Source organism: Anomaloglossus baeobatrachus, chromosome 5, assembly GCF_048569485.1.
Source record: "Anomaloglossus baeobatrachus isolate aAnoBae1 chromosome 5, aAnoBae1.hap1, whole genome shotgun sequence".
Lineage (NCBI taxonomy): Eukaryota > Metazoa > Chordata > Amphibia > Anura > Aromobatidae > Anomaloglossus > Anomaloglossus baeobatrachus.
The window spans coordinates 557,512,210-557,531,408 of record NC_134357.1 but is presented as its reverse complement, the minus strand read 5'-3'; the positions used below and the strand labels follow the sequence as shown (position 1 = coordinate 557,531,408).

The following is a 19,199-nucleotide window of genomic DNA, read 5'->3' as shown; positions in this document are numbered from 1 at the left end:
CTACTTACCTGCACGCAACACGCAGGGAAAATACGTGTCTCTCGGCACGTGCGTGAATTTCACGTGAGTGTGGCAGAAGCCTTAACAAAATGAGACACACTTGTAGGTATGTGGATAGCCAGACCTGCCCATCCTTCCAGCCATCTGTAAACCTGACCATTGAACTCCTTAACATTCATGGCACTACAGGTACCAGAGTAGACATTTGAGGTTTACATCCAAGAGGACAACCACTTCTGGGATACATACCAGTAATTTACAGTGTAGCCAGTCGCCATCTTATACTACTAATAAATCCTATATAATATAGATCACATACACAATAATCAGTTTCCTCCTCGGAGTCGGCAGCTGAATTACATATCACTAATTCTCGTGTCATTTACCGACAATGGAATCGGCATCAGCAAAACTGCAGAAGATATTCATTACATGTGAGAGGAGAAACAACGACTTCATGATGAGGACGACTTTGGCCGGAGTCCGTCACTGACTAAATCACCACCAAAAAATGTAGAGTAAAATGTCTATGTAGCGCCCTTGCAGTCATGCTACTAAGTTCTGCAACCTGGTTCTGGAGTCCTAGCTCTGGCTAAACCTGCACACACCTAAAACACTCACACAACCCTGAACCACAAGAGGGTTGGCCGTCCTATGGTGTAAAGCCTATCCAGGAAGTAGAGGTTGCCTAGGAGGTGTAAATCCAACCCTCCTGTAGCTAGGCCCTTGGAGGGAAGGGGAGAGGTTGGTGAGTGAAGTGGAGGAGAAAAATCAGACAAGTCCAGACAGAGATAGAGAGAGGAGAAGGAGGGAGGAGGACGCCCGGCTGGGTGTCAGGTCTGGGTGCAAGGCCTAAGGATCATCGGATGGTGCCCAGGGGAGAAGAAGCTGGCTGCGGGATCTGCAAGGGACTCTGACAGAACTGTGCAAGAGAAGTGGACGGAGGGGGCCATAGCCAGGCTACACAGACAGAGCCAGGACAAAGGGAACCAGGAATCTGTCCCCAGCACGAGGGGAGTGTAACCTGTGAGTAAAAATCCTCAGTAAAGACTCCTTGTTTCACTCGGACTTTGCCTGTTTGGATTCCTTTCAGCCTGCACCTCATTCAGCACTACGATAACCAGCAGTGTTTGTCCCTGTTTACTGCACTGTGTACCTCATCCAACACCAAGAGGTCTCATAGACTGTGCCTGCACAATCCACTTTCTCCAGCACCTACAGGACACTGGGGTTTACCCTACCTGCGGTGGGGGTTAACACACTTGCTGCTGATTCCATCAGCCCCAGTCCCTCATAAGCAGCAGCGGCGGCACCTATTCCCTTGCCGCACTACCGCAGGTGGCATCACGAACATTAATTTCATTATCCCTTGTAAATAGCCCCTGCCATTTCATCAAGCATCCCCAGGGCACGGGATGGGCAACGGCCACCCGAAGTGACATTCCCGTTTGCAATTGCCCAGGACCGAGTACCCCCTTCCCTGGGTGACACATCTACATGTAAGGTGCTTTAGTTTTGACATTTTTTTAAACACTGAATATGATTTTTTTTTGCAGTTTCCCTTTAGGCTTTTATACTGTAAATGAAACAAGCCAGGAAAAAAAAGGTTAAACGTTTATCAGCAATTTTTTACTTTTCTAACAAAATCATTTTTTTAGGGACCACATCACATTTGAAGTGACTTTGAGAGGCCTAGGTGACAGGCAATACCCAAAAGTGACACAATTCTAAAAACTGCACCCCTCACACTGCTCAAAACCATATCCAAGAACTTTACTAACCTTTTGGGTGCTTCATAGCAATTCATGCAAAGTGGAATTTGTGATTTGTGTTAGGTGATTCATTGTGTTTGGTTTGCTAGCTGGGTAATAAACTATAAAATTCCAGTGAGGCTTCGGAGCGAGCGAGGCTGCAAATTAAGTGCTGACTGCAAGTTAAGTGTATAGCATAGTTGGACATAATATCATAGTTTGACACAAGAGCATAGTTTCTTGTTACCTTTTTTATTTTCCATTGTTCTTATACCGGTATGTACTGTTCATCGCCATTTAGTATGTGCTCCATGGACAATGCTACCAAGTGTGCGTCTTGAGAGATCTATGCATGCCTTGAACATCTGTTCAAGGGTGAATATGTCTGCATTCGATGTCAGCATATTACATATTTGGAAGCCTAGGTAATAGATCTAAATATGCCGCTTGCAACATTCAGAAGCATTGCAAACATGGAGAGAAGTTTAGAGCTCACTAAGCTCTGGCTGGGGCCAAGCTATGGAGGAGGGTGGAGGTGGGGAAGGTCAGGACTCATAGGTAGGTAGCTGGGTAACAGTTAAGGCCCTGTCACACACAGAGATAAATCTGCTGCAGATCTGTGGTTGCAGTGAAATTGTGGACAATCAGTGCCAGGTTTGTGGCTGTGTACAAATGGAACAATATGTCCATGATTTCACTGCAACTACAGATCTGCCAAAGATTTATCTCTGTGTGTGACAGGACCTTTAGAAGAAGAGGTAGAGGGGAAATGTGTCAGGGAGCCTAGTCCTGATCTAGCACAACCTAATAAATATGCCTGCTGGCTGATATTGGGGATGCAGGGCCAGGACTAAAATCACTACAGCAGGATGTTTCTGCTTGAAGAGCTTGAAAGGCCAGACAGATGGTGGTGGTATTTGACTCTTTAATTAGGCCGGCACACAGGGTCATCTGTTGCCGAAACCGTGAATGCCGAACAGTGTGATGTCTGCTGGGTGCTCGGCTTCCGCATATTGCGGATCGTATAGACAGATTGCTGGGTGGGGTTCGGGAAAACCCAGCGGTCACTGTGTACATTGGTACTAATGACAAAGTTAGAGGGAGGTGGAAGGTCCTTAAAAATGATTATAGGGAACTAGGAGAGAAGCTGAAGGCCAGGACCTCCAAGGTGGTGTTTTCAAAAATACTACCGGTGCCACGAGCGTCACTAGAAAGACAGCGGGAGCTTAGCGAGATAAAAATGTGGCTCAGCTTAGCGAGATAAAAATGTGGCAGGAAGGAGGGGTTTGGGTTCATGGAAAACTGGGCCAACTTCTTTGTCCGCTACAGGCTCTATGGTAGAGATGAGCTGCATCTCAATGGGGAGGGTGCAGCTGTGCTAGGGGGAAAAATGGTTACATGGATGGAGGAGCTTTTAAACTAGGATCTGGGGGAAGGGAGGGTGATTGTGCAAAAAAAGAGAATAGAGTAGACAGAAAGCATGAGCCAGTAGGGATCAATGGAGGTTTAGGGGTGGGCAGGGACATGCAAGGAAAATAGGGAGACGAGGAGTAAAAAATGTGTTAATAGTAATAAATGTCTGCTGGCAAAGCAAGAAGTCTTGTAAACAAAATTAATTAGTTGGAGACCATGAATTATGATGTGGTGGTCATTACGGAAACATGACTGGATGAGAGCCTTGACTGTGTGACAAACGTAGAGGGTTACAACATGTTCAAAAAGGACAGGAAAGACAAAAAATATGGAGGTGTGTATATATTTAGTAAATCTAACTTAAAGGAGTTGTCCGACATTAGCTTACCAAAAAACTTTGAGCTTATCTGTGCTGTATTGTCACATAAATCACCCCTACATTGTTATTTTTTGTTTTCTAACTTTTGTTCCACTTGAATTATCCCTTTATTCTCTGCAGCTCTTTGTTTACATTCAGCTCCAGCAAACTGACCTCTTTCTGGACAGTCAGAGCTGCCAACGCCTGGCCTTAGTGTCCGGCCCCGCCCCCTGCCCGGCCTCACTGTCCAGCCCCGCCCCCTGCCCGCCCTCCACACACACATTCCCTGTCAGTATTCTGCCCCTGCACCTGACCTGTTATCACTCTAGCATTGGAAATAACAGCCCCACATCTGGCTCTGCACCCCACACCACACACACCGGGCTCTGCGCCCCACACCACATCAGGCTCTGCATCCCTCCCCCCACCCACACACACACACGGCGTGCTGTACCAACCCCCCCCCCCTCACCATCGTTCTGTACCGACCACTACCCCCATAGGGAACACATGTAGGCTACATTCACATGACCGTTCCATTTTTGCGAAAAAAATGGTCAATTTTTTCCCGGATGCATCCGTGTGTCATCAGTGTGCCTTCCGTTTTTTTTGCGGACTGCAAAAAACGGAAGCAGCAAGAAAGATAAATAGATGAGTAGATATAGAGATGGATAGATAGATAGATATAGAGACAGAGAGATAGAGGGATGAATGAATGAATGGAGGGATAGATAGATAGATGAAAAAGACATAAATAATGTTTTATTTGAAAAAACACTCCCCAAAACACATTCCCTCTTTCACCAATTTATTGAAAAGAAAAACAAATCTGGATCTGGCGTAATTCAGTAAGGGGGTCCCACAATGATCCATACAATAGTCAATGTCCCAGTCAATGAAGAACAGAATGTTCCCCATTGGCTGGGAGAGCCGTGCAGTGACCTGAGCTAACATCAATAGGTCAGCCCAGGTCACTGCAGGGGATGACAAGCGCTGCTGTCAGGAGGTTAGATTAGATCATTACCTGCTGTGACTATCTTCCCTTTACTCCTGTCAGCGCTGTCACTGCCTTCTATGCCCGCCGCGTTCTCAGCAGTATCGCGAGAGCCTGTGACGTCACTGCTAGTGATGTGAGAACACGGCGGGCATAGAAGGCAGTGATAGCGCTGACAGGAGTGAAGGGAAGATCGTCTCAGCAGGTAATGATCTTATATAGCCTCCTGGCAGCAGCGCTTGTCATCCCCGCGGCTGCCTGCGCTGCAGTGTGAGAAGCTGCTGATACTGCAATGAAGGCAGCCGCGGGGCTGGAGCGGGACACAGACTGCACAGGCACTCCTGCTATCCTTAGCAGGGGGCCCGGTGCTGGCGGTGACACCGTGGGCGGGGAGAGTATGGGGTGCGGGGGAATGTGTGGGAGGGTGCAGGGAAGGGGGGCGGGGACTCAGGCACTGTACCCGCCCAGCAGGGCGGCAACATGCTGTTCCCAGATTTGCATGTCAACATGGTCCTGCCCATGTTGATATAAAATGACCGGAAGCAGCAAAATCGCAGCAGGAGCAGTCACATGACCACTCTGAGCCGGGGGAGTGGGGCTGACAGCAGGGCAGGTAAGTGGTCACTATCTACTTACCTGCCCCAATGTTGCCCAATAGTGTAATTATAAAAAAAAGTCAAAATAAGCCGGATAACCCCTTTAAGATGTGTGGTAAATGAAAACTGCAACAATGTAACCTCAGTCTGTATGGGTAAATACACTGGGAGAGCAATAATGGAAAGCTGCTAACTACACTGTGTGCAGACTTATTAGGCAAATGAGTATTTTGATCACATAACACTTTTTATACATGTAGTCCTACTCCAAGCTGTATAGGCTTGAGAGACAACTACCAATTAAGTGAATCAGGTGATGTGCATCTCTGTAATGAGGAGGGGGGTGATGTAATGACATCAACACCCTATATAAGGGGTGCATACTTATTAGGCAACTTCCTTTCCTTTGGCAAAATGGGTCAGAAGAGAGATTTGACGAGCTCTGAAAAGTCCCAAATTGTGAGATGTCTTGCAGAGGGATGCAGCAGTCTTAAAATTGCCAAACCTTTGAAGCATGATCACTGAACAATCAAGCGTTTCATGGCAAATTGCCAACAGGGTCGCAAGAAGCGTGTTGGTCAAAAAAGGCGCAAAATAACTACCCATAAATTGAGGAAAATCAAGCATGAAGCTCCCAAGATGCCATTTGCCACCAGTTTGGCCATATTTCAGAGCTGCAACGTTACTGGAGGATCAAAAAGCACAAGGTGTGCATTACTCAGGGACATGGCCAAGGTAAGGAAGAGTGAAAAACGACCACCTTTGAACAAGAAATATAAGACAAAATGTCAAGACTGGGCCAAGAAATATCTTAAGACTGATTTTTCAAAGGTTTTATGGACTGATGAAATGAGAGTGACTCTTGATGGGCCAGATGGATAGGCCAGAGGCTGGATCAGTAAAGGGCAGAGAGCTCCACTCCGACTCAGACGTCAGCAAGGTGGAGGTAGGGTACTGGTATGGGCTGGTACCATCAAAGATGAACTTGTGCAACCTTTTCGGGTTGAGGATGGAGTGAAGCTCAACTCCCAGACCTACTGCCAGTTTTTGGAAGACAACTTCTTCAAGCAGTGGTACAGGAAGAAGTCGGTATCATTCAAGAAAAACATGATTTTCACGCATGACAATGCTCCATCACATGCATCCAACTACTCCACAGCGTGGCTGGCCAGTAAAGGTCTAAAAGATCAACAAATAATGACATGGCCCCCTTGTTCACCTTATCTAAACCCCATAGAGAACCTGTGGTCTTTCATAAAATATAAGATCTACAGGGAGGGAAACCAGTACACCTCTCGGAACAGTGTCTGGGAGGCTGTGGTGGCTGCTGCACGCAATGTTGATCGTAAACAGAACAAGCAACTGACAACAGCCTACCATTCATAGATTCTGAGTATCATCATAAAGAAAGGTGGCTATATTGGTCACTCATTTTTTTAGGTTTTGTTTTTGCATGTCAGAAATGTTTATTTCTAAATTTTGTGCAGTCATATTGGTTTATCTGGTGAAAATAAACAAGTGAGATGGGAATATATTTGTTTTGTATTACGTTGCCTAATAATTATGCCCAGTAATAGTTACCTGCACAAACAGATATCCTGCTAAGAGAGCCAAATCTAAAAAAATCCCACTCCAACTTCCAAAAATATTAAGCTTTGATATTTATGAGTCTTTTGGGTTGATTGAGAACATAGTTGTTGATCAATAATAAAAAAAAATCCGCTAAAATACAACTTGCCTAATAAGTCTGCACACAGTGTAGAATTTGCTATAAGCCTCCTAACATAGCTGAACAGGTAGAGGGTGAAATGCTGCAATGAATTAAAAAGGCAGCAAATAATAATAATTGGTTCCTTATTATGAGGATTTCAACTATCCAGGCATTCACTGGGACATAAAATCTACTGGTTGTGCTAAAAGCTGCAAGTTCTTATCTACAATTCAAGACAATTACATCTCTGATGGTAGATAAACCAACAAGGGGAGATAATTTGCTGAATTTGGTCCTTTCAAATAGACCGGATACAATTTCAGATCTACGGGTCCGGGAGCACCTAGGCAGCAGTGACCATAATAGGGTAAGTTTCAATGTAATATTCAATAGAACATTGGAAAGGGGAAATACTAAAACCTGGAATTTTAGGAAAGATGATTTCAACAAATTAAGGGAAGAGCTAAATTGTATAGATTGGGATAGTGTCATGGTAACTGAGGATACTGAACATAAATGGGGTAAGTTTAAGGATATACTACTAGAGTCCTGTAAAAAACGTATACCCTCTGGTCATAAAATGTCCAGGAATTAAAAGAATCCACTATGGATAAATAAGATAGTGCAAAGTATAACAAAACAAAAACAAAGGGCATTTAAAATCTTGAAGCCTGAGAATACAGAAATAGCATTTCAGGAGTATAAAATTCTCAATAGGAAATGTAAAAAATAAATCAAGCAAACAAAATTAGCTACTGAAACAAAAAGTGCCAAAAACATTAAAATAAACCCCATTTTTTTCATAAATACATCAACGCCAAAAGGGAAAAAAGGATGGTATTGGCCACATAAAAAAATAACAGAAAAATTATAGAGGACAAAGGAAAGGCTGAGATATTAAACAGGCACTTTACATCTATGTTCACCAAGGAACTGACTGTTCCAGGGATCACTCAAAAAGACAAAAATCACAATCACCCCCACCCTCCCCCGATGTAATTAATTTACAGAAGAAGTACGCCTGCATCTGAGTAAATTAAACATTGACAAGTCCCCAGGCCAGATGGCATTCATGCATCGATATTGAGGAAATTGAGCTCTGCAATTGACAGTCCGCTGTATATTATCTTTTTAGACTCTATTGTAACATGGTTGGTGCCTCAGGATTGGAGAATGGCTGATATAGTACTGATATTTAAGAAAGGAAAGCATAAATCCAGCGCAATCTCATAACGGATTAAAACCAATCTTCTTTATTCATATGGTTTTCATAAAATCCAAGACCATGCAGCATAGATTATAAAGATCTCCAGGTCAGAGCGACGCGTTTCAACAAACTGTCTTAATCATGGTCTGAACCAAAACTGACCAAATCCTTCTTTAAGAAGGGAGTCCACCCAATAATAATTGCTCACCTGTGGGGATAGCAACTAATGGGTTAACATGCAAAAAACATACAATTAAAAACATATACAAGATATATAAGTTACATCACAATTAATAGAGTATGTAGAAAATATTCGGAATCTATTTAAGAAAGGTAAGAGGGTGGATTCAGGTAACTACTGTCCGGTAAGTCTGACATCAGTGGTGTGCGAGAGTTTTGAGGGCATTTTAAGAAATGACATGAAATGATATATTAGAGAGAATAACATAACTTAACCAGAATGGATTCATGAAAGATAAGTCGTGTCTAACCAACATGTTGGGGTCCTAGGAGGATGCAAGTACAAATCTGGATATTGCTAATGCAGCTGATGTGAATTATTTGGACTTTGCAAAGGCATTTAATACTGTACCATATAATAGCCTTATTCTGAAGCTCCAGAAGCAAGGACTAGGGGAAACTATAAGTAGATGGGTAAGGGAATTGGCTGAAAGATAGGAAACAAAGAGTCATCATAAATGGTACATTCTCTAATTGGGCTATAGTTAGCAGTGGGGTACCACAGAGATCTGTTCCAGGACCAATTATTTTTAATCTCTTTATTAATGACCTTGTGGATTGAATTGAGAGTGTAGCACTCGGTGCCGGAGATGGTGCGGCGGCGAGCAACAGTGAACCCATTGGACCAAAGGGGGACCCAAGCCCTACCCTTTAAGAGGTAGAGTCCAGGACTGTGGCAGTGGACCCTCAGAGCTGGGACATACACAGGGGCAGGCAAGCTGAGTCACTGGACTTCACAGGGACATCCAGGGTCGCAGAGACGGATGGCACGGTCAGGATAGACAGGCAGAGTCTCTAGCATTGCTGGGACAACCAGGATGGCTGAGGCAGATGGCACAGCTAGGTACCAACAGGGTTGAATAAACAGGTAGCAGTTACGGGCAAGACAGGACTGGAACCAGGTGCAGGCAGGACAGGACAAGGGGACCTAACAAATAGCTGGCTAGAGCACTGGACACTAACTAGCAAAACTAGGGTGTTGATCAGGCACCTCCCCTAGTGGGTGAGTGCCCTAAGTACCCTGTGCCTCTCAGTGATAGGCACTTCCTGGGAGTGATGCGCTGGCCCTTTAAGACAAGGGCAGCAATGTGCGCACACGTCCTAGGATCACTCCCAGAGGCCCTCTGCCACGTGCACAGGCCTCAGGAGGGTGAAGCAGAAGGCACTCATGTGGAGGAATGCAGGGACCCCGGGCAGCGTGGAGGGAGTCGGCCGCGACGATGAGCAAGCGCGTGTCCCTGCTGGGAGGAGAGTGAGGGATGCAGGGACGCCAGCATTACGGGGAGTAATGTGTCAGTCTTTGCTAGCCAAAGCAAACTATGTAGGATATTAAAAATGGATCTTGATAGTACAATGTTACAAAATTATCTGGATAAGATGTCGTAATGTGCAGACACTTGGCAAATGAAATTTAATGTTGATAAATGTAAAGTACTGCACCTAGGACGGAGTAATCCTATAGCTGCATATACATTAAATGGAAGTAAACTCGGGACTACAGATCAGGAGAAAGACTTGGGTATTCTGGTTACAAATAAGCTGAGCAGCAGAACTCAATGTCAGGCAGAGAGCTGGGACGGGGCACACAGGCCGCAGGAAGGAGGAGAGCAGGGACGGGGCACACAGGCCGCAGGAAGGAGAGCGGGGACGGGTCACACAGGCCGCAGGGAGGAGAGCGGGGATGGGTCACACAGGCCGTGGAAAAGATGAGAGCGGGGATGGGTCACACAGGCCATGTGAAGGAGGAGAGCGGGGACGGGTCACACAGGCCGCGGGAAGGAGGAGAGCGGGGACGGGTCACGCAGGCCGCAGAAAGGATGAGAGCGGGGATGGGTCACACAGGCCACGGAAAGGATGAGAGCGGGGATGGGTCACACAGGCCACGTGAAGGAGGAGAGCGGGGACGGGTCACACAGGCCGCGGGAAGGAGGAGAGCGGGGACGGGTCACACAGGCCGCAGGAAGGAGAGCGGGGACGGGTCACACAGGCTGTGGGAAAAAGAGCGGGGACGGGTCACACAGGCCGCAGGAAGGAGGAGAGCGGGGCTGGGTCACACAGGCCGCGGGAAGGAGGAGAGCGGGGACGGGTCACACAGGCTGCGGGAAGGAGGAGAGCGGGGATGGGTCACACAGGCCGCGGGAAGGAGGAGAGCGGGGACGGGTCACGCAGGCCGCAGAAAGGATGAGAGCGGGGATGGGTCACACAGGCCACGGAAAGGATGAGAGCGGGGATGGGTCACACAGGCCACGTGAAGGAGGAGAGCGGGGACGGGTCACACAGGCCGTGGGAAGGAGGAGAGCGGGGACGGGTCACACAGGCCGCGAGAAGGAGAGCGGGGATGGGTCACACAGGCCGCAGGAAGGAGGAGAGCGGGACGGAGCACAAAGGCTGCGGGAAGAAGAGCGGGGATGGGTTACACAGGCCGCAGGAAGGAGAGCGGGGACGGGTCACACAGGCTGTGGGAAAAAGAGCGGGGACGGGTCACACAGGCCGCAGGAAGGAGGAGAGCGGGGCTGGGTCACACAGGCCGCGGGAAGGAAGAGAGCGGGGACGGGTCACACAGGCTGCGGGAAGGAGGAGAGCGAGGATGGGTCACACAGGCCGCGGGAAGGAGGAGAGCGGGGACGGGTCACGCAGGCCGCAGAAAGGATGAGAGCGGGGATGGGTCACACAGGCCACGGAAAGGATGAGAGCGGGGATGGGTCACACAGGCCACGTGAAGGAGGAGAGCGGTGACGGGTCACACAGGCCGTGGGAAGGAGGAGAGCGGGGACGGGTCACACAGGCCGCGAGAAGGAGAGCGGGGACGGGTCACACAGGCCGCAGGAACGAGGAGAGCGGGGACGGAGCACAAAGGCTGCGGGAAGAAGAGCGGGGACGGGTTACACAGGCCGCAGGAAGGAGAGCGGGGACGGGTCACACAGGCTGTGGGAAAAAGAGCGGGGACGGGTCACACAGGCCGCAGGAAGGAGGAGAGCGAGGCTGGGTCACACAGGCCGCGGGAAGGAGGAGAGCGGGGACGGGTCACACAGGCTGCGGGAAGGAGAGCGGGGACGGGTCACACAGGCTGCAGAAAGGAGGAGAGCGGGGACGGGGCACACAGGCCGCAGGAAGGAGGAGAGCGGGGACGGGGCACACATGCCGCAGGAAGGAGGAGAGCGGGGACGGGTCACACAGGCCGCAGGAAGGAGGAGAGCGGGGATGGGTCACACAGGCCGCGGGAAGGAGGAGAGCGGGGACGGGTCACACAGGCCGCGGGAAGGAGGAGAGCGGGGACGGGTCACACAGGCCGCAGGAAGGAGAGAAGGGACGGGTCACACACAGGCTGCGCTGCAGATACTGGAGAAAGCGCTGAGCCCGGACAGTATACACAGTGTGTACAGACTCCTCTCCTGTACCCGGGACGCACTGCTACACCGCACTAATGGGGACGCTCTATACCGGAGCGCAGGGGACCCCGGGGTCACACTCACAGCGCTGCAGCGAGGAGGAGAGAGGCGGGAACTGGTGCCTAGTCCCGGTGGAGCGGAGCGGAGTCTGCGGTGTTGTCCTCTCCCTTGAGGTTAATGTCTCCGTCCTTTCCCGGGTCTGGTGTATCCTCTGATGTGAGGGGCCGCTGCTCTGCGCAGTGTCACACACTCAGTCTTCCCTCCACAGGCCTGTGCTTGGACTTCTCGCTTCCAGATTTCTCCCTTCCACACAGCGAGCTGCAGGGGGGTTGGACTAATCCAAGTGCACACAAATCAGAGGGGAGCATTGTCTCTTAAAGTTACAAGTGAAAAGGTTTTGGTGCCGTGTTCGCCAGTTGAAAAATGATTGAATGTTCTCAGTGAGAGAAACAAAATGATAATCTTGTTGTGATACCTTTTAATGGCTAAATAAAATAAAGTGATGTTACAAAGCAAACTTTCCAGACATCTCAGGTCTCTTCCTCAGGCATGGTATGACAAAATATCTGAAGAAACACAAATATATGCACAAACAGAGCAGAGGCGTGGTATATTAAAAGGACATTTAAATAAACATTGCTCTCATGAGGAAAAGCGATCGGACTGTGCAGGCAAAAAGTAAAATCAATAAATATTGTAAAAAAAGTTAAAAAACCCTGCACAACTAAAAGTTCAAATCACCCCACTTTTGCCCCATTGAAAATAAAACCATAAAAAAAAACAAATTTTGTCTCATTCATAAAGGCCCGATCTATCAAAATATAAATTCATTTAATCTGATCAGTACAGGGTGAAGCCAGAAAAAATGAAAAATGTCAAAATTACGTTTTTTTGGTCGAAAAAATACATTAAAATGCAACAACAGGCGATCAAAACATCGGATTTACCCCAAAATGATATCATTAAAAACGTACGCTCAAGATGCAAAAAATAAGCCATCAGTGAACTCTAGAGCACAAAAAATAAGAACGCTACGGGTCTCAGAAAATGGCGACAAAAGCGCAATTCTTTTTTTGTTACAAATTCTGAAATTTTTTCCACCCCTTAGATAAAAGTAACATTATACATGTTTGGTATCTACGAACTCATACCGACCTGGGGAGTCATAATGCCAGGTCAGTTTTCCTGTATAGGGAATACGGTAAATAATCAAAACCTCAAAAACAAAGAGTGGAATCGCACTTTTGTTTGCAATTTCACAGCACTTGGATTATTTTCCCCATTTTCCGGTATAATATGGGGCAGAATGAATGGTGTCATTCAAAAGTACAACTCATCCCACAAAAAAATAAGCCCTCATGTAGGTATATTGACTGAAAAATTATGGCTCTGGGAAGAAGGGGAGGAAAAAATGAAAAACAAAATAATTACCCAGGGGTGAAAGAGTTAATATGGCTCTTAGCTGCGTGTAGGGAAAGTTGCTGGAGAACGACTCGTTTTGTAATAGAAGCATCTAGGCAGGGGTTATTGCCTTGCAGTCCTTGCTGCTGCAATGTAAACCTATATCTATTCTTTTCCCAATTAATAGCACTCGTAACTGCATTTAGTGTAGAGAGAGTAGCTTTCATGGCAGCTTTCCAGATTAGGTCAGTGACTTCATGTCCACCACCTTGTCTTCGACTTCCACACTGTGGTTGTCCTCCTGACTTGTTGACTAAGGCTACTTTCACACATCAGTTTTTTGCCATCAGGTTCAATCCGGAAAAAAACGGGTAAAACGGATCCGGTACCGCATCCGTTTTTTCCCCATAGACTTGCATTGTTACCGGATTGTACCGGATGGCTTTGCGTTGCATCCGTTTTTTTCCGGATGCGGCAAAATTAGTTAAAGCGGCGGCCGGAGGCAACGTAGCTTGCAACGTTTTTTTGTCCGGCAAAAAAACCGCATCGCGCCGGATCCGGCGTGATACGGCGTGTTTTACAATAGAAGCCTATGGACGCCGGATCCGGCGTAATGCGGTAAAAAACGGATGCGGCCGCCGGATCCGTTTTTCTAAACTGAGCATGCTCCAATGTAATTAACAAAACGGATCCAGCCAAAAAACGGACGAAAAGGATGCAAAAACGGATGCAAACCGTATCCACCGGATCCGTTTTTTAACGGATCCGGCATAACGGATCCGTTAAAAAAACGGATCCGGTGGATACGGTTTTCACTTTTTTTTCAGGATCCGTTGGATCAGGAAAAAAAAGGACTGTGCCTGAATACAGAAAACTGATGTGTGAAAGTAGCCTTAGTAAGATCACTTGATGGCAACTGTGTTTCATCATCATCTACCTCTTGCGACACCAATTGCAGTTCCCCACCACTGTCTTCTGACCATGACTGATTAAATATTTGGGCATCACTACATATAATCTCTTCATGTCCCTCTTGAAACCTGCAGGGAAAGAATCCATCAGAATCAATAAATGGAAATGGACACTCCAAGGAGCTCTTTACAAGTATTGGATTACTTGTCTCCTGGGACTCGCCAAAGTGGGAGGAAGGAGGATCAGAGTGAGGATTATGTGGTCCTGACTCTTGCCTATTGAAACTGGTCCATATGGAAAACAGGGTAGTGCTGAGAAATAGACTGGAAGCATTATCTGCAATCCAACCGATCACCTGTTCACACTGTTCTAGCTTCAAGAGTGGTGTCCTACACCCCTCCTGCAAAGTGGGGTAGGAAGCTATGTCTTATGGATGAGCATATTTGTTGTGCTGCCGCAGCAGGCGCAATTTCCCTGGCACACAACCTTGGCGTCTGCATGCACCATCAGCAGCACGTCCACTTCTCCATCCCTTACCGCACACTTAAGCATTTTAAGTTAGGTGTATGATATAAGCCTGCAAACTTTATAGTATTAATAGGGAAAGGAAAATATGTAGCCCTGAAAATTACTTGTTTTTAGGTTGCAGCAGAGGAAACCTTTCAAAGGACTGTAAGGCACTCAGCCTTGCCTATATGCCTCTAATCCAAAGGTTTCCCACCTAGATCAACTCTCCCTATGAATGGAGTTAACAGACGATGGTATTAAAGCTTATATACAGTCATATGAAAAAGTTTGGGCACCCCTATTAATGTTAACCTTTTTTCTTTATAACAATTTGGGTTTTTGCAACAGCTATTTCAGTTTCATATATCTAATAACTGATGGACTGAGTAATATTTCTGGATTGAAATGAGGTTTATTGTACTAACAGAAAATGTGCAATCCACATTTAAACAAAATTTGATCGGTGCAAAAGTATGGGCACCTCAACATAAAAGTGACATTAGTATTTTATAGATCCTCCTTTTGCAAAAATAACAGCCTCTAGTCGCTTCCTGTAGCTTTTAATGAGTTCCTGGAGCCTGGATGAAGGTATATTTGATCATTCCTGTTTACAAAACAATTCCAGTTCAGTTAAGTTTGATGGTCGCCGACCATGGACAGCACGCTTCAAATCATCCCACAGATGTTCAATGATATTCAGGTCTGGGGACTGGGTTGGCCATTCCAGAACATTGTAATTGTTCCTCTGCATGAATGCCTGAGTAGATTTGGAGCGGTGCTTTGGATCATTGTCTTGCTGAAATATCCATCCCCTGCGTAACTTCAACTTTGTCACTGATTCTTGCACATTATTGTCAAGAATCTGCTGATACTGAGTTGAATCCATGCGATCCTCAACTTTAACAAGATTCCCGGTGCCGGCATTGGTCACACAGCCCCAAAGCATGATGGAACCTCCACCAAATTTTACTGTGGGTAGCAAGTGCTTTTCTTTGAATGCCGTGTTTTTTGCCTCCATGCATAACGCCTTTTTGTATGACCAAACAACTCAATCTTTGTTTCATCAGTCCACAGGACCTTCTTCCAAAATGTAACTGGCTTGTCCAAATGTACTTTTGCATACCTCAGGCAACTCTGTTTGTGGCGTGCTTGTAGAAACGGCTTCTTTCGCATCACTTTCCCATACAGCTTCTCCTTGTGCAAAGTGTGCTGTATTGTTGACCGATGCACATTGACACCATCTGCAGCAAGATGATGCTGCAGGTCTTTGGAGGTGGTCTGTGGATTGTCCTTGACTGTTCTCACCATTCTTCTTCTCTGCCTTTCTGATATTTTTCTTGGCCTGCCACTTCTGGGCTTAACAAGAACTGTACCTGTGTTCTTCCATTTCCTTAGTATGTTCCTCACAGTGGAAACTGACAGTTTAAATCTCTGAGACAACTTTTTGTATCCTTCCCCTGAACAACTATGTTGAATAATCTTTGTTTTCAGATCATTTGAGAGTTGGTTAGAGGAGCCCATGATGCCACTCTTCATAGGAGATTCAAATAGGAGAACAACTTGCAAGTGGCCACCTTAACTACCTTTTCTCGTGATTGGATACACCTGCCTATGAAGTTCAAAGCTTAATCAGGTTACAAAACCAATTTAGTGCTTTAGTAAGTCAATAAAAAGTAGTTAGGAGTGTTCAAATCAAGAGATTGATAAGGGTGCCCATACTTTTGCACCGGTCAAATTTTATTTAAATGCGGATTGCACATTTTCTGTTAGTACAATAAACCTCATTTCAATCCAGAAATATTACTGAGTCCATCAGTTATTAGATATATGAAACTGAAATAGCTGTTGCAAAAGCCCTAATTGTTATAAAGAAAAAAGGTTAACATTAATAGGGGTGCCCAAACTTTTTCATATGACTGTAAGTAAAGCTGCATTTTTCAAATGGATCAAAGGCCTCACATCTCTTGTGCCACAGGATGGGTTGGAGAAGTTTCCCAATTTCATTAGCAAATGTCAGTCCAGGCCTTGTTCATTTTGATGAGTCAGCGTGTCAGCGTTTTCAGTTGACAGGCGGATGTGCCAAACAGTTACTATTTCACCGGCAGGACTAAAAACCTGCTCTGACAAACCACTAGCGCGAAGATAGGCCAACAAGCTCCAAGTCATATAGGGACAGTTCATGCCACGTTTCAAGCTTGGATACCCAATAGTTCTACGGCACAGAGGAATCACGGAGGATGCTGGAACGGTCAGCTAGGTACTCCATCACCATCTTCCAAAACCTTTCTCTACTTGACAGACTACCCTGCATATCAAGGCCTGGGCGATGGGAGGGTCTAATAAAACTATCCCAGACCTATAATATTATTCCCCTGCCTCTGTTAAACCTAGTGTGTGTCTCCCTCATCTCTCCTCCTTGGTTGTCCAAGGAACTAAAACCTCTGCTGCCAGCATTGTCAGATGGGAATTTTTGTATTAATTGTTCGACTATGGCCTTTTGGTATTTCACCATTTTACTAGCCCTCTATGTGCCCACAGGTAAAGTGTCCTGCAGATATATCCGCAGGACATTCCGCAGGAGCTCAAAGAAAACCGCAGCACAACTTTGTCTGTTTTAATGCTGCAGTTGTATTGCTACAGATTTTTCCGCAGGGAAATCCGCATTATTTCCGCTGTGGAAAAAAACGCACCATGGGCACAACACTTCCCAAATGCCACAGAAATGTCTGTGGACTCGCTGTACTGTGGATTTTTGAGAAATCCGTGGAATTTCCGCGAAAAAATCGTGGCAAATTTTCCATAGTGTGGGCACATAGCCTAAGGGGAGATGGAAAATTCTCCCTGTAGTGTGGTTCGAGAAGGGGTGAAGAACCAGTAATCATTGTTGGCCAAAATGCGAATAACATGAGGGTCACGTCAAAGGCAGAAGAACATAAAGTCAGCCATGTTTGCCAGACTCTCAACAAGCAAAACTTCTTTGTCAATTCTCCAATATTCATTTCCAGCAAATGCAACGTTGTGTAGAAATGCAATAAAAAAAGTTTTCACTATGTCACTATATTTGCCATAGTGAGTGTGTGTGTTTTTTTTTTAAATTGGATAATTGCAGACTGTCCTGTCCATACCGATAGTTAGAATTTGAAAAGTTGTTCCACATTTCGGAGGCTCTGCAGCCATAAAGATTATCTTCAATGTATAGCACAAGAGCACTGGCAGACGTCTACAGAGTCTGCACCTGTAGTAGATGTTTTGGGGAAGGGAAAGATCCTCGAAATGTCCTCAACAGGTGCAGACTCTGGATGTTGAATCAACGTCTCTGCCAGAGCTCCTGTGCTATGGAGTGAAGATAATCATTTGCGGTTATTGAGAGTAAACTCAGCCAGAGGAAGAAAAACCACCCAGTCCTCTTGATTAGAAGTAAAACATCTTAGATATTGTTCTAGTTCTTGGTTCATATTCACCATCTGACCAGTAGTCTTCGGATGATAACCTGAAGAGAATGAAAGCTTGATTCTTAACTTGGAGCAAAAGTTAGCCATAAACTGAAGCCCCCTATCGGAAGTTATGTTTTTAGGAACACCATGTGGCTTAACAATGTAGAGATAAACAATGAAGCTAAACTCTTAGCCATAGGCAGTCTTGGTACAAGAACCAAGTGAACCATCTTGGTGACACCACCTACAGTATAGTATTACCACCACCAGAATTAGGCAAATCCATGAAGAAATCCATGGATAAATAAGTCCAAGTTTGAAAGAGAACTTCATTAGGCAAAAGAAACCCTGCCGAGACCTGATGAAAGTCTTTAAACCTGGCGCAAACTCTGCACATACTCATGTTGTCTCTCCAGTAAAGGAGACAAACTCTAGCACAGCGCCACCTATTGGAAGTAGCGATCCTAAAAGTCACAAGTGGATTTTCAATAATCCTTTGCAATATGACTCAGGATATATAAGCCAGATCAGAATCCCAATTTGCAGACACGGTGTTTCGGGGTGCTTGCCCCTCGTCAGTGCAAAGTATGGGGGTGTCTGATCTGGCTCATGAGAAAGCTATGTGGGGACCACGGGGGAACACTATTCTCCTTAAGGAGACTTTGCAAGCCAGTCTGGCTGCCAGGTAAGGGGACTTATAGCTGCAATGCCCCTCTGGGAAATATTCAAATTGTCTCTCCAGTAAAGGAGACAAACTCTAGCACAGCGCCACCTATTGGAAGTAGCGATCCTAAAAGTCACAAGTGGATTTTCAATAATCCTTTGCAATATGACTCAGGATATATAAGCCAGATCAGAATCCCAATTTGCAGACACGGTGTTTCGGGGTGCTTGCCCCTCGTCAGTGCAAAGTATGGGGGTGTCTGATCTGGCTCATGAGAAAGCTATGTGGGGACCACGGGGGAACACTATTCTCCTTAAGGAGACTTTGCAAGCCAGTCTGGCTGCCAGGTAAGGGGACTTATAGCTGCAATGCCCCTCTGGGAAATATTCAAATTGTCTCTCCAGTAAAGGAGACAAACTCTAGCACAGCGCCACCTATTGGAAGTAGCGATCCTAAAAGTCACAAGTGGATTTTCAATAATCCTTTGCAATATGACTCAGGATATATAAGCCAGATCAGAATCCCAATTTGCAGACACGGTGTTTCGGGGTGCTTGCCCCTCGTCAGTGCAAAGTATGGGGGTGTCTGATCTGGCTCATGGCACACATACTCATGAACATCT

General features: G+C 46.1%; 1 protein-coding gene across 1 annotated transcript in view; it reads right to left on the bottom strand.

Moving 5' to 3' along the window:
- Nucleotides 1-11,973, bottom strand: part of LOC142313001 (uncharacterized) — a 77,085-nt gene extending 65,112 nt beyond the window's left edge. Inside the window, 1 exon segment of the mRNA XM_075351988.1 lies at nt 11,744-11,973. The gene's annotated coding sequence lies outside the window, so the exon portion shown is untranslated.
- Nucleotides 11,974-19,199: the final 7,226 nt, after the last annotated feature.